We start from the raw sequence: 9,171 nt of genomic DNA on the forward strand, positions 1-9,171 counted from the left end.
AGGGTCTGGACCCTCCTGATTACATGTACACTGATCACATAGTAAAGTATGTGAAACTAAGTCTCACCATCCTTCCTTTTAAGGAGCATCCCAACTGGACTTCTTCAAAGACAGATTTGCTTGTTCTCCTGGCAGGCTGTGGCAACACACTCCTCACCTGCACCATACTTCACATGCATCGGTTCTTCTCTCTTCATCCTAATTCATTGTCCAGCCTTCACATGCTCGTGAGATCATTGAAAATGTAATGGCTTGGTGGATTCAAGTGCCTTTGTCCGCAAAGGGACGTCTTCTTTCTTTCTTTAGTGCTCTAAAAACGTCTCCTGCAGCAACTTGCTCAATTACAATGACTTCTTTGGTTTCTTGACTGCTGCTTCCAGGACAGGGTAAAATGAAAACTTCGAGCTTTTCTCTGTTTATCATAATAATATTTATGAATCCAGTTGTGAAGAATTTATTTTTGGGTTTTTTAATTGAATTTTAATTTATATGGAAAGTCTCTGTAAGTGCTTCATGTCCTCTTCACTTTCAGTAAGCAAGATTATTCCTACCAATCCCTTCTTCATTAATCAAATTTCTCAATCTATTTTCTCAACATTCAGATTAAGTACTATAAAAGGATCCAGCCTCAACAAACAATTTTCTGATTTTAAGCTCTGCATCATTCTGCTGTTTTATTGGGATGATTTGCCTTTGGTTTGCGTACAGGTTCTGCTTGAGCACAAGAGGTGTTCTGAAATTCACATTGTTCAAAATAGAACCCATAGTTTGCTATGGTCCCCATAGTCAAATGCCTTTTCATATCTAATAAAGCACAAGTCCAATAAAAGCTTTTACGGGCATTCTATGTTTTCAGCCGAAATCCATCTTATATAAGCAATTATGTGCCTGGTCCCACATCCTCTACTGGACCAGTCTTGAGTTTCTGGCAGCTCCCTGTCAATTTACAGCTGCAATTATTTTAAAATTCTCTTCACCAAAATTTTTACTTGCTTATGATATAAGCAGTATTGTTTGGTAACTTCTGAAATTTTTTGATAAAAATAGGGACCTCTTGTTTTGGAATGGGCACAAATATGGATCTATTTCCAGGTGATTTGCCAGATAACTGTTTTGCAAATTTCTTGGCATAGACTAGTTACAGGTTCTAAAAAGCAAAAACTAAACTCAGTGCCATAGAGTCAATGCTGATGCACAGCAACCTGACAGGAGAGGGTGGAATTGCCCTTGTGGGTTTCTGAGGTCGTGATCCTTTGCAGGAGTAGAAGGGCCTTTCTCCCCCAGAGCAACTGGTGGTTTCAAACTGCTGACCTTGCATCAGCAGCCCACCGTGTAACCACTACTGCAGCAGGACTTCTAGAGCACGGAAGTATTTCAGTTGGTGTTCCACAGATTCTTGCAGCCTCGTTTTTCTCTCATGCCTTCTTCAGTGCAGCTTGAACTTCTTTCTTCAATATGGTTGGTTCTTGAAGATACGCTACTTATGGAAACGGCTGACCACCAACCGATTCTTTTTTATTTAGTATTCCGTTCGTCTTTACTTGATGCTTCCTACATCATTCGACATCTGCCCAAGAATTCCTCAATATTGCAACTCAGGGTTTGAATTTTTCTTCAGTTCTTTCTGCAAAAGCTATGCTGAGAACGTTCTTCCAATTTGACTTAACTCCAGGTCTTTGCACATTTCATTATAATGATTGACTCGACCTTCTAAAGCTGCATTTTGAAACTTCCTGCTCAGTTCTTTTCTTCTATATTTCTTCCATTTGCTTTAGCTATTGTATATTCAAGGACAAGGCGCAGGGTTGCTTCTGACAACCTCTTTGGGGCTTTCCTGTCTTTTTAATGAGCTTTTGCTTTCTTCATGCATCTGTTCAAGACTTATCTCACAATGTGTCTGATCTTTGATCATTAGTGTTCAGTGTGTGAAAGCTATTTTTGAGATGTTCTCAAAATTTAGGTGGAATTAATCAAGGATGTATTTTGGTTCCTATGGACTTATTTAATTGTTTAGAACTTCAATAAGAAGAATTGATTTTCTATTTCACAATCAACCTCTGTTCTTGATGATATTAATTTTCTAGGCTTATTAACAACCTTCCATATGCAGATGACATAACCTTGCTTGCAGAAAGTGGGACAGAATTGAAGCACTTGCTGATGAAGTTCAAGGATGGTAGCCTTCAGTCAGTATGGACTACAACTCAGTATAAAGAACACGCAAATACTCACAGCTGGACCAATAGATAACATCATGGTAAATGGAGAAAACATTGAAGTTGTCGTATAATTTTCTTGCTTGGATCTACAACCAAAGTTCATGGAAGCAGCAGGCCAGAAGTTGCCTTGTATTAGGTCAATCTGCTGCACAAGACCTCTTTAGAGTATTAAAGAGCAAGGATGTTACCCTGGCTATGGGCAAAGAGACCGCTGATTGGTAGGGGTGCTCTTATATCTGTCAGGGACAGAGCCAACTTAAAGTCCTTTGTTCACCCTAGCTTGATGCCTGGATTGTGGTCAGAGCTGTTTCATGCCTAGGGAACATTTTAAAAAAAAAAGAGCAATGATGTCACTTTGAGGACTAAGGTACTCCTGATCCAAGCCATGGTACTCTCATGTACTCACATGCATGTGAAGGTAGGGCATCCACTAAAGGAAGAGGGAAGAAGAATGGAGGCATTTGAATTGTGGTGCTAGGGAAAAATACTGAAAGTACTCTGGACTGCTAAGTAGACAAACCTATCTGTGTTGGGAGAAGTAAGACTAGAGTTCGCCTTAGAGGCAAGAATGGCAAGACTTCATCTTACATACATTGGACAGATTGTCTGGAGGACACCACGCGTGTTAAACTGGAGACAGGGGAAGGTCCTCCATGAGACAAACTGACACAGTGGCTGCATGAATGGACTCAGACCTACGAACCGTTGTGAGGATGACGTGGGACAGTACAGTGTGCGTAGGGTTAGTATGAGTCAGAGCCAACACTATGGCCCGGGACAGCAGCACAGGCCTTCTCCATGGTCTCTTCCCTCAGATATGGGTGGCTGTGGTCTTCCTGTTATCTCATCGGAAAATGTCCCCCATGTGTCATCTTTATGAATTCCCTTGTTATTTTTGACAACTTCCTGTTTTCCTAGATTCATGCTTGGTACAGTCTATGTTCAAATGCTTTTTAAAGTGTTCAATTGTAAGTTTGGTGGGGAGTTTACATTTCCAACCATCGATTTTGTGTTCAGCAGTTTAGTTACACTGTCAACTTCCCCTCACCTCCATCGCCCAGTAGCCTACCCACCCCTCTCTCTTTTGATTTCTCTTCTTCCTCCTGTGGATTCCAAAAACGCTTCACCATTCGTACTTGTCAACCCTCTAGTCAATTGCTTAGTCTCTCCTTCTTTACTCTCCCTCCCTTGGCCACCTCCAAAGACTATTCCCTTTTGACTGAAAAGCTGTGTCTTAGCCACCCACCCACCCCCAATTATAACAGTAGTCTCATAAAATATTTTCCCTGTTGCAATTGACTAGTTTCACTGAGCATAATGATCTCCAGCCCATTCGTGCTATGAGGTGCTTTATGGTTTCATCATTGTGTGTATATAACCAATGTTTATTTCTCTATTTTGCTCCTGATAGATATTTGGGTTATTTCTATCATTTTGTTATCAGTATGGCTCCTACTTCTTTAGGTTGTATAACTTGCAGAGGAATCGCTGGATCATATGGGATTTCTATGTCCAGTGCCTGATTAGCAATGCCTTTACTGGGCGTACACCCCAAAGAAATAAGAGGGAGAACACACACAAGTACACGCTATCTCAAGTTCATTGCAACACAGCTCACAAAAGTAAGAAGCTGGAAACAGCCCAAATGCCTTTCAGTGGAAGAATGGATAAAGAAATTCTGGCATTTACATGCAACGGAATACTACACATCTCTTACAAACAGCAACGAAACTATGAAACACCTCATGGTAGGGGGGCAGGGGGGCTGGCAGTCATTATCCTGAGTGAAGTTAGTCAAACACAAAAGGATGAATAGTGCATGAATCCACTACTGTAGGATAAACATCAAGATGCAGGCAGGCCACTGCTCCCAGGGCATGGATTCTTCTCATTCAGTTCCCAAAGCAACAGAGAGTCTGCCTTGCATCCACAAAACATCTCGTCCCTTCTAAATGTACATCTAGAGAGAGAGAATATTATTAAGTTGTTACCATACAAAATCATGCTCAGGTCACCCCAATATGACAGATACTTCCACCAGAGAGATAAGGAAAACTTCAAGTCAAGATTGCGAGTGGGGTGGGGCATGTATGTAAGAGAAGGTAACTACATTTCTGCTGGTAGGAAAACTGGGAGGAGCAACCTCCCAATGCGGAGGTCGGGGGGACAATTAACAACACTTATGAGGAACCCAAGGGGATAACATACCTGGTACTCAGGTCCTATTAGGACACTTTGGCCTAGTTTCTATGTACTCCTTGGTGACCCCGTCCCAGCACCGTAGACTACTGGGACCGTAGACCCTGCTTTTCTGAGGCACTCAGCATGCTCTCCAGACCACACAGAAGGAGTAAATGTGGAAGTCCAACTAAGTAAACTGAGTTTTACCTCAAACTCACTTGTGGCTATTGGACTTAAGGCTGAAATTAGTGTCAGAAGAAGCAGATGACTACTAGTCCAGGGCAAAGAACTGGCTGATGATGGAGTTTGGTTATCTTACCCAGACAAGAGATGTTCTTATAATTTTAATACCCTCCTTGCCACATATGACATTTATTAATCTGGTGGGTGTGGCTCTGCTGCTGTGAATATTACTGGGAGATTTTCCCTATCAGTAGCCCCTTGTGTAAATAGTGTCCAGCTGCTTAAGAGTTTAATCTGTTCAAGTCAATAATTCATTTATTACAGTTCATACCTTCCCTATATTGTATAATTACCTTTTCTCAACAGTTTTACATACTATACCATTGGCTTAATTAGTGACACAAGCCATGCATAGTGGTTATGGGTTGGTCAGCAATTCTAAACCATAAGTCAGCTCCACAGGGAAACAATGAGACTTTCTATTCCTGTGAGAATCTACAGGCTGAGAGATTCATAAGGGCAGTTCTATCCTGCCCCATACAGTTGCTCTGAGTCAGCATTGACTTGATGGCAGTAGAAGCGATGCCCCAGGGGGGTGACTGATAATGTTCTCCAACATAAAATGGCAATAATGTATGTAAGGTGATCCAGAGACATACAGAAACCATAGATGCATGAATGGATTGTGGGTTTGCACTTAATTCTAACCCTGATCTAAGAACCATTAGTTCTCATGACAGGACCCTTCCTGATGCTCAACCTGAAGAGATTACTAAAGATATGGTTTATAAACCATATGGCTGTAAAAAAGTGTGGTGAAAAAACTAGATGGTACCTAGATATCAGAAAACATTGTGTCTGGGGTCTTAAAGACTTGTTTTCAAACAAGCAGCTATCTAAGTGAGGCATCAACTAATCCAAGCACACCAGCCTGTGTGATCCAAGGATTGTAAATAGTATAATCTACTTCTAAGTAGGAAATGGCATCAGAACTTGAATTATAAACACCTGGTTTGCATAAAGTTATGGATGACAGCGGAAGCCTAAAACCCATTTTCAGGGTCCACACATGGGTGAACTCTCTGTTAACTCCCATCTGTTCAGAGTTAAGGCATGTGCATAGCTCTGTTATCAGACAGATAGCACTATAAATTTGATTTCGGCAAGTGTAGTTAGATCAAAATGCAATATATCATCATTTGATCTCCCCTTTGACCTATTTTAAAGCTGTTTCAGTAACAAAAAAAAAGTGAAGGAGAAATATGGTAATATGGATTAAGCCCCAGGTGAATCCCATCTGATCATGGACCAAAGTTACAAATAGCTTTGTTATCATGCATAACCCATAGGAAAGTGAATTGTTTTAGATGCACTTAGGTTAAAATTAGGCTCCCTATCATTTTATCTCCTTTATGGTCCTTTCAAATTTGTTCTAGTTTTTAATATTTTCCACCTTTTTGATTAAGGTTTTTTTTTATCTGTTTTACTTGTTAGTGTTTTTGTCTTTTTGTTTTGTTTATTTTTTTCTGTATATGAGATCCAGGCTAGGTAAATGGATAGAGACAGTAACTGGTTTAGTGGTTCTTTGGTGGTATGGTAGGGCAGGTTGGGAGAAAATAGGGAACTAATAATAATGAGTACAGGAATGAAGAAAATGTTCAAAAACGGATTGTGGTAGAACCCTTCTGGATATGATTGAACTATTGAACTGTATGATATGTGAAGTATGTGCCCAAAAAGCTATTTTTAAAAAACTCAAAGGAAAGTAAAATTGGTAGCCTTAAATCATTAAATTTTTAAAGTGGGTGCATAACATTTTAAACGAAAGTACTGAAGAGTTTCCCTAGCTTCATACAATGCTCCCCAAATGCTTAGCAGGTGGACATTGGGCCTCCTCATACACACTTCCTCAATACAATAGCATCTTGTGCAGCTAAACGGTCATTCAATGATACCCTCCTTCCCAACATGATCACTGAAGACAGACATGTGTATAAGCAAACGTGGTGAAGAAAGCTGATGGTGCCTGGCTATCAAAAAGATATAGCGTCTGGGGTCTTAAAGGCTTGAAGGCAAACAAGCGGCCATCTAGCTCTGAAGCCACAAGGCCCACAGAGAAGAAGCACACAGCCTAAGCAAATACAAGGTGTTGAACGGACCAGGTAGCAGACACCAAGGAACAAAAACAATCATTGTGTGATCACCTTCCTCACATAAACGCTGAAGACGAATGTGTGCATAAGCAAGTGTGGTGAAGAAGGTTGATGGTGCCCAGCTATTGAGAGACACAGCGTCCAGGGACTTAAAGGCTTGAAAGTAAGCAAGCAGCAATCTAGCCCAGAAGCAACAAAGCCCACATGGAAGCAGCACACCAACATGTGCGATCGTGAAGGGCAGAGGGGACCAGGTTTCAAACAACAAAGGCAGGGGGAAAAATCACATCGCCGTGAATGAGGGGGAGTGCGTGATGGGGACCCAATGCCCATCTGTAGACAGCTGGACATCCCTTGCAGAAGGGTAGTGGGTAGGAGATGAGTCACTCAGGGTTAAGTGTAGCAACAATGAAACTCAAAACCTTCTTCTAGTTCTTGAACCCTTCCACCCCTCCCAATTATTATGATCCCAATTCTACCTTGCGGACCTGGTTAGACCAGAGGATGCACAGTGGTGCAGTAGGGATCTGGAAACACAGGGAATCTAGGACAGATGAACCCCTCAGGACCAGCAGTGAGAGTGGCGACACCGGAAGGGTGTAGAAAGGGAGAACTGATCTTGGGGATCTATGTGTAACCTCCTCTCTGGGGGATGGGCAATGGGAAGGTGGGTGAGGGGAGATGCCGGGCAGGGTAAGATAAGATAAAATAATAATTTATAAACTATTAAGGGTTCAGGGGGGTTTGGGGGGAGAGAGAGGGGAAAAGGAAAATGAGCTGATTCCAGGAACCCAAGTGGAAGGCAAATTTTGAGAATGATGAGGGCAACGAATGTATAATGGTGCTTTACTCAACTGGTGTATGTATGGATTGTGGTAAGAGTTGTATGAGCCCCAATAAAAAGATTTATTTAAAAAATGCTCCCCAAATGCATCTAGAATGACCTTAAACAGACCGTCATGGAAGGATGATCCTTAATCCTCGATCAACAAAGACGGAAGGTGAAGATGGCGATGATTTTGGAGTGAAAGGAAGGAAATGGTGGGAATGCATCCTCATTGTCACATAGATTTTCAGTGAGTCCATTCATCAAGTCATTGTCCCTGAGTGACGAAGTTTGGGAGAAAGCACCATGGGGGAATGTAGAAAGTTGTCACTCAGAGGTGAGGGTTGTTGCTGTTAAGAGCCGTCGAGGCAGTTGTAACCAGTAGCTACCCTGAAGGAAACACTGTCCAGTTCTGTGCCCTGCTGACAATTGTCGCTACAAGGAGTCCATTACCGCAGCCACTGTGTCGATCTAGCTCCTTGAGGGCCTTCCTTTGTCTACCTCTAAGGAGCACTCTGACCTTATTTCTTCCACTTCAGATCAGTTTGTCGTTTTAGCAGCCCATGGTACTTTCAATGTTCTCTTCCAGTGCTGCAATTCAAATACATCAAATCTTCTTTGGTCTTCCTTTTTCAACGTCCAACATTCACATGCATATCAGACCCTTGAAAATACTATGACTTGGGCCAGACACACTGTAGTCCTCAGAGTAACATTCTTTCTTTTCGATACTATAAAGAGGTCTTGTGCAGCAGATTTACCTAAGTGCAAGCTAATTTTTTTAATCTCTTGACTTCTGCTTCCATGAGCACTCTTTTGTGAATTTGAGAAAGACAAAATCCTTACCTCAGAGATGAACACATGATGCTGGGCAGAATGAAGTGCTCACTTGCAGCAGGAGGGCTCAGAATAGGCTGCCACTCTTGGATACATCACTGCAGAATCTTTCCTTACTTTGGAAAAGCAAAAAGTAATAAAACAAGGGGGATACCCCCATTTATTTATTTAATCGTTTATTCATTTATTTATTTGTTTGTTTGTTTTACAAAACAACCTTATCACCCTAAAAGTATTCTCCATTACACTTAGGACATTAGTCAAATCTGCGATTCTATTCTTGGACATTTTTCAAAGATCTGCTTGGATGGCTGACAGTACCTCCCTCGTTTGTTTGTTTGTTTCTTCATCTCTTCTACATCATAAAATTGCTGTCCTTTCACATCCCTCTTCATCTTGGAAACAAAAATAAGTCACGTGGAGCGAGGTCAAGTGGTAAGGTGCATGGGGCAAGAGAGGCATGCTGGGTTTTTTTGCCAAAAACTGGTGTACTGAGATGGCTGCCAGCGCAGGTGCATTGTTATGGTGGCAAAACCAACCCCGGTCTGCCACAAATCAGGCTTTTGTTGCATACTGTTATGCAATTTTTTCAGAACCTCTGAATCATAAGCTTGTTTAACAGTCTGACCTGGTGGAACAAACTCCAAATACACTATCCCTCTCACATCAACAATCCAAGTGAATATTGTCTTCATTCTTGATTTCACTTGACAAACTTTTGGGGGGTGAGGTGAAGATTACGCCTTCCATTGACTTGATTAATGTTTGCATT

At 41.5% G+C, this 9,171-nt stretch overlaps 1 non-coding gene across 1 annotated transcript; it reads left to right on the plus strand.

Moving 5' to 3' along the window:
* The first annotated feature begins 2,403 nt into the window (after positions 1-2,403).
* LOC142452268 (small nucleolar RNA SNORA48) lies at positions 2,404-2,547 on the plus strand. The gene has a single exon (XR_012785290.1). It is a non-coding gene; the product is annotated as a small nucleolar RNA SNORA48 (small nucleolar RNA).
* Positions 2,548-9,171: the final 6,624 nt, after the last annotated feature.

This window comes from Tenrec ecaudatus, chromosome 6, assembly GCF_050624435.1.
Source record: "Tenrec ecaudatus isolate mTenEca1 chromosome 6, mTenEca1.hap1, whole genome shotgun sequence".
In the NCBI taxonomy this organism is placed as follows: domain Eukaryota; kingdom Metazoa; phylum Chordata; class Mammalia; order Afrosoricida; family Tenrecidae; genus Tenrec; species Tenrec ecaudatus.